This window comes from Pleurodeles waltl, chromosome 7, assembly GCF_031143425.1.
Source record: "Pleurodeles waltl isolate 20211129_DDA chromosome 7, aPleWal1.hap1.20221129, whole genome shotgun sequence".
NCBI classification, from domain to species: Eukaryota; Metazoa; Chordata; class Amphibia; order Caudata; family Salamandridae; genus Pleurodeles; species Pleurodeles waltl.
In genome coordinates, this window is record NC_090446.1 from 75,086,296 (window position 1) to 75,094,009 (window position 7,714).

Genomic DNA, 7,714 nt, shown 5'->3' on the forward strand with positions numbered 1-7,714 from the left:
TGGTATTTGCGGGCCATCCTCCTGAACCCCGACTGCACCTGCAGGATGTGCCGGTATCGCATTGCACGCCGTTCAAACTGGTGTCTCTCTGCGGCACTCATGTTTGCAGCTGTGAAGAGATAAGGCAACTATTTACCATAGGAAATGCATTGGGTGGAATTGCACAATGGGTCATTTGCACATTACTTGTACTGTATTTGTTACAGCAATGGTCACAACATAGTTCATTGAAAGTCTCAGAGGAAGTACATGTGAAGCCTGCATACAAAAGGCCATCTCACACATTGCATATCCATGTCTCTACATGATGGGTGATATCAGCCTAAACTTCTCATCCAAATAATGGCTAATGCAGCTGACATTATGGCTGAACCTCTTCCGCATACTGACTTTATCACAACCCTCACTCAATACCATTTGTAAATTGTTGTTTTCAAATATTGAACCCATGTGCCATAACCAAATGTGTACACTAGGTTCTAAACTAAGTTGCAAAAGGTCACAAGTATGTGTAACATACTGGTTGCTACAGTCCTAGGTACCCTATTCCCAATCACATGGCAGTCTTTGAGGGTGGGGTGGGAAGAACAACCAACAATCCCAGATTCAATGCACACCCATGAGTGTATAGAAAGGTCAACAAGTATTTGCCTCCACACACAACACCAATGAAGGGCTAGCAACAATTTGGAGTCAGCCAAACATTGTCCTATCCAAGGTCCACACATGTCAAAATGCACTGACTCAGGCCAACATCACATACTACCAGTGAGGCATATTTTACCACACACACAGAGGAGCAAGAACACCCATGATCATGAGTAGAATGAACACCTAGGCCATTGCACTCTAGTCCCACACACTTCTAGTTCAACTTGTGGAAGTACATGCCCCCGGAAGATCCAACCTACAGTGTACTCAGTCCATCCTCAACTAGGAAGCTGCATATTTAATACAAGCCTTTTGCAGAAGCTATCTGGGAGAATGTCAGTCTGAAATGCAGACTCAGTCCAAGCCACGTCCCAGAGCAACTCTTACATTAACCAGTGTATTCCACATGACTCATCCCACTCCCCATAGCGGGGCCGACTGGAATGACCTACAGCCCCTAAATCTGAGAGATGGATAAGCATAGGTCTACAGTAACTGAAGTGATATTTGAAATCCCACTAATGCAACAATACCAATGAACGGGCAGCGCATCAAACCTTGAATTCTGTTGAACACACAGTAGTCCATCATGCATCACTAGCAAACAATAAAAATAGCACTCAGGCCACACTCACTGTAGGTGTCGGGGTCCTCAAAATGAGCCACCTCTCCCACGGTGTACGGTGCAGGTCCACCTGTAAAGCATGGAAGGAAGAATATACTCAGACTCACTGCACTGAGAAACAATTGCAGTTACAATGACAATGTGAGAATATGACATGCGTAATGACACACTTTCACACATGCTCATACTGCATGGAAGAATTCTTAATCAACATTTACATTGGATGAGTCTCCTGCTACAGTTACACACCCTACTACACACATGCAGTGGCCAAGACAGTCATGTGGTGTCAAAGATACACCTCCATTAGTATGCCCCAACAATATCGGGGTGCATTCATCTCATCATGTGCATCCCAGAGAGACATCCAAAAGCTGGTTACTTGAGGACTGCATGACCCCTCAAACTCAAACAGGTTATGTGGTCATTTTCAACACACACCAACCAGACACACATGTGACATATGTGTGGACAACATAGCTAACTTCATGTGACGTGAAGGCACCACTCATTTATAGCATTATCATGGTTTTACTAATTTCTGTCTAGCTATGGCGTCTACATATGTAGGTATGATGTATCAACATCCCTTTTTCACTGGCAATTATGACCTGTAGAGTTCAAATAGAGGCATTAACGTGTTGCTTGTCTGACACAAAGGCAACACTACATTACATACAGCTACAGGCATGCGGTATGTGTTGAAAACATGAGCCATCTGACTGCTAGCATTGGTCTTCCTACACATTGTGCAACAAATACACATTAGGTTTCCCTAGCATTACACACAGTCAGCTAATTATCTAGCAGATTGGGTAACAATCATCACATGTCCCCACACAGCTTTCAATTATTCACATGTAATTGATTTGTACTCACCAACATGGCCACCAATCCTGATTCCCAGGTGGTCCAGCAGATCCTGCTCCCTGGATATCAGATCAGCCCAGCGGTGCTTGAGTTGATGGTCATTCCTCATGCTACCGTAGACCCGGACCAAGTGATGGCGCACCTTCCCCCACCGGACTTTACGTGCCTCCGTGTGATACCCCTGTATCACACGGCCCCCAGCTTCCAGCATGAGTGGGAGGAAATGGCAAACAAGCCAAATGAATCCCCCCCATTCCTCCTCACCCATCCTGGCAAGCCGTGGCCTACCTGACATCTTTACTATTAGAAAGGTGAAAAAATTAGAACAAAAAGTAAAAGGGGGAAATGGGGAAAGGTAGAGTAGTGAAGGAAAAAGAAAACTTAAGAAAAATAGCCCAAGTAACCCCAAATTTAAACTACCCAGAACAGACTCCCACAGACAAAAAAAAGAAACACTGGATTTGACAAAAGTATACAAAACAGACTAAGACAATATTAGACAACAAGACTATGATCACAAAAGCACAATATACAAGGTACACAGGACACAAAAGCAGTAAAACACAGGACAACACTTTTCACACAGCCACACAGTCTAGAAGAATCTGAGACTGCAAAGTGAAAGTGAAAGTAAACTCACAGTACAGATTATGTAAACAGGATATCCTATTACATCACTTCCTGCATAAAATGGCCGCCGTTTTTCTTTTTCCGCTATGCGTCATATTTTCACACATACAGATTGTGCGTCATATTTTTTGACGCATAACAGTGCACATAATGCAGAGTCAAAAGTAATTTCTTCATTGTTCCCTTACATTTGTGTGAGGCTGAGTTTACAGTTCTAGAGTAGAAATGTAATTTGCTGGCAAATATGAGAAACAAATATGAAAATTATATTTGACTCTGCATTCTGTGCACTCCTGTACGTCAAAAAATTATGACGCCCATGCTGTATGCGTGGAAATATGACGCATCATAGAAAATATGGTGGACATGTAATGCAGCTTAATAATCTATTATTTTTTATAGGAACATTTTTGACTCTGCATTCTGTGCACTCCTGTACGTCAAAAAATGATGACGCCCATGCTGTATGCGTGGAAATATGACGCATCATAGAAAATATGGTGGACATGTAATGCAGCTTATTAATCTATTATTTTTGATAGGAAATTTTTTGACTCTGCATTCTGTGCACTCCTGTACGTCAAACAATTATGACGCCCATGCTGTATGCGTGGAAATATGACGCTTTTTGACAAAAATGTCTTCATTTTTTCAAGTTGTGAAAGGAATTTAGTCATGACCAAACAGTGCTATGTGATACACATTTGTGGTTAGCTATGACACATGTCCCTTATTGGATGTATAGAAGGCATTCACACTGTGATATTAATGGTTGCTCAAAATGGTTATTAACCATATTTGTACACATATTTTGGGTAATTGCTGATGGCGATTTTGAAATGATGAATGGGATACCAGGATGTATTCCTTCTCAAAAATGTGTCCACATTTATCACGGTAATGCATTTATCTATAGTCCAAACAGGTAGTGCAATTGTCACTTACACTTTTTATGGGGCTAACCATGTCCTAATTATGATTTTGTGTATCTTATATGTGTTTTACTTTTGACATGTAGGCCACACATGCGCCTTATGCATGTGTTTACTTCACATGTACATAATTATTGTATATTTGGGGGGCGGTAGAGGTGGACTTAGGCCCCCAGCACCCTAAGGTTTGCCCTTCCAGATTTGCTAATTTATCCATGGCTTTCATTTATTCTGTTATGCTAAACCTGCAGCAGCAGGCTCATGGAAGGCCATAGGGTATGAATCACTGTTAGCCATTCAATAATCCCATTAGCCCATTTGACGTTTGCCCTATTGATTATTTGGAGCAATCTGACATACCATTTTGCACTGAAAATGTTTGCTAAATCTCGGCGTTCCTCATGTGCTGATGTCAAATAGGTTGTTGATGTATGTGGCCCTTTATGCATTACCTGGTTTAGTGGCATGTTACATTCTTCCTGCTAGGTTCAAACTGGGACACTACTGTGATCAGCTGCTTGCAAATATTTGGTTGATTGGATGACATATGTTTATATGTGTGGGCGAATGTATATCCACTATCAACTGTCTGGGTGTATGTTATCACTGTAACTTCCAGGTCTCCTCATGAGTTAGTGGCAGCTAATCTTGTTCCAATTGGGCATTGTTTGTAGCAAAAATGGAGAGAAGCCATTGAAGACATGGTCACCTACACATGGATGGTCCTACCCTGTCACTGAACACGTGTAATGAGACTTTCAAATGAGCTACATTTTTGTGCTGAGTGAGAGAATGTCTCAGGTGTCTGGATCAGGCATATGTCATTGCCACATTTGTACTACTGTTGGCCTCTGTGGATGGTAATGTATTATGAAACATCATAGCCTCTGTGCAGACATTTGTGGTGTATATTTTTTGTGTGATGAGTGTTATGTCATTATTGCTCAATGAGACGACATTCTTCTTCAGCACATTCAAACTAACGGTGGGCAGAAATGAATAGGCCAAAGCATGATGTGGTGTTTGTTATCTGTGTTTATTTACAATTGTGCAATAAGTATTGCTATAAGAAATTATGAAAAGAAATTATTTACAAGCTGTTGGCGCCTACGCACTCCAGCAGCCGTGTTTGGTTGTTCCCCCTCCTGTTGCAGGCCAGCATCCTCCTCTTCGTCGTCTTCAGGCATGTCTGGGTCTGGTTCAAGGAGGGGAATGCTCCTTTTTACACAAAAATTGTGCAATATGGCACAAGTGAGTATGATCTTACAGACCATCTCTGGGGAATATAGTAGGCTACCGCCAGTGATGTCAAGGCAGCGGAACCTTGACTTTAGGATCCCAAAGGTCCGCTCAACAATGCTGCGTGTCCTCTTATGGGCGTCGTTGTATGCCCGCTCTGCAGCAGTAGTCGGGTTCCCAAATGGTGTCATTAGCCAAGGCTGGATGCCATACCCCTGATCAGCTGAAAGAGAAACACAGAATGGGATCAATTAGATGTAGGGGGCACTCTTGTACAGACCTTTGATGGCAGTAGTTGTCTTGTGTTGTCTGTGACTCTTTTGTGTACTAATGTGACAACCTATACTTGTAGGAGAAAACTTTTGCATAGAGTTTTTTCCTTGGCTGAGCAAGTGTTTGTTAGCTAACTGTTTGTCAGCAGTATGTATTTGGATTTTCAGTACAGTGTGTCCTCCCTAGCATTGTGACTTGTGATACACGTGTCCGTGTGTCTTCACTGGGGGTGAGATGATAGTTCCATGCAGAGTTAAAACATGAAAGTGTAGTTAACACGTTCATATGAAAGTACCCTGAACATCCCATACCTTAAGACTTATGGAATGTATTAAAGTACAGGTTATTGCGACACTTACAATTTGCAAGGTGACATTTAGGCAACCACACTCATTAATGTCTTCACATTAAGCTGTAGAGTAAATTCCAATGTGTGACAGGTTAAATGGTGACTTCAGAAACATGGCTAGTGATGTGAGGACCTCAGTGTGTTCCTGGCTAGGTGTTGCTATTGTGGTGTATGTGTTGTTTTTCCTAGAGGGTTGCTGTGCAGTGTGTATATAAGTTGGATTTTTGTACTTACCAACAAGTAGTCCATTGCCATACCGTCCATCCTGGAAGTGTTGGTTGATGGTAGAGTGACGGAAGATGAATGCGTCATGTACACTCCCAGGATATTTAGCCACGATGATGCTGATCAATCCTTGGTGATCGACTATGGCCTGCACGTTGATTGAATGTGTGTGCTTCCTGTTGCGGTAGAGGTGTTCTGTTGCAGCAGGTGGCACAAGGCGTACGTGTGTGCAGTTGATTGCACCAAGGACGTATGGGAAGCCACTGATGGCGTAGAACCCCTGTTTTGTTTCCTGCTGCTTCTGCAGTGTGTTAGGGAAGCAGATGTGGAGGGGTGTCAGGCGAATGATGGCATCCAGTACTTTTGGCAGGAATGCAGAGAATGATGGTTGTGATATTCCACCAACCAGGGCACCAGTTGTCTGAAACGAGCCACTTGCCAGCAGGTGAAGTACGGCAAGCAGCTTTGTTTCTGTTGGTATGGTGTGGAGTGTCACCAAAGTGGGGGCCAACTGCTGTTCAATATTTCTCAGCAGCTGCTGAATGGCCTGCCAGTTCAACCGGTACCTCTGTATGATGTTGTGTTCCCTGAGGCCATGCAGGGTTGTTCTTCGGCGGAATATCCTCTCCTGCCTTCTGCACTGCCTTTGGGGTCCCTGCTATGGTTGTTGTAGCTGCTGTTGTTGCTGCAGGGCTCTGCGTCTACGTGCACGCTGAATACAAATCACCTCCATGTCTCCCTGTTGCTGCTCTGCTGCTCTTCTGCTCTGCTGTTTGTTCTGTGTGTTCTGATTAAATACAGGTGTGTTTGCCCCATTTTAACTCCTGCCCTGACCCAGGCGTTAAATTTTGACGCACATTAGGCTTTGTGCCATTTTTTTGCTCCGCCTCCCGGCCGAGAGTCATTTTTGCTCGGAAGCATAAATACGGCGCACGGGTGTGTGCGTCGTTTTTTGGACGGGAACGCCTACCCTGCATATCATTAACGCAGGGCGGGTTGCCGCATCCAGAAAATGACGCACATTGCGGATTTTTGTCGTCCGCGGGCTCGGGTGTCAGGGTTTAAATATGGGGCAACGTTTGCGCTGATTGTGCGTCAAAATTTTTGACGCACATTCGCCGCAAACGGAGTATAAATATGCCCCTTAGTGCGACAATATTTTTGGGTGCCCTGCCACAAATGACATCTTTCTCCTCAGACTCTCTCACCATCACTCTCCAACAGTGCCTCTCATCCCTCCATAACCCCTCACATATATTTCATTGGTTTTATAGCATTTCTCATACCAATGTAGGGTAAGGGAGCACTTCACATCACACACACGTACAGAGACAATGAATCATACATGTGGAAATCAGTGTATAGAAAATGTTAAATAAGAAAAAGGTGACTATAAGGTGTAGAATTCAAATATCATCCACACTGGTAGGCATTTTTTAGGATTGCTTGGTCTGGAGAAGCACAAGCTAAGGTTTGAAAATGTAAGACAGTGGTCAGGGTTGGGTTCACTAATAATAATGTATTTCTAACCAAACACACCCCTTTTAGCAACATTAGGACAATGACAGACTAGGGAAAAACATACCTTTCTAACCTGCATCATGCAGCTTGAATGCAGCTATTTGATGGCAGCTCATAGCTCACTGTGCTATTTTACAATTGTAACTTATGAACTGCAAGTAACAAAATGGTCTCTATGATAAAGCAGTAACCCACTGAGCTATCCCCCTAAAATACAATTGTGTGAGATGCATGGTACGCGTTCTTTGAAGCAGGCATGTTTACCCTCTGCGCTACTTTAGATGAGTCAGAAATGCCGTTAGACTCTGATCCCTCTTCAGCAAGACAAATTATCACCAGTGTTATCTTGACGTTTTTATTGTTGCAAGGTGCCTTTGCGTGGCCTTGTATATATGGCCC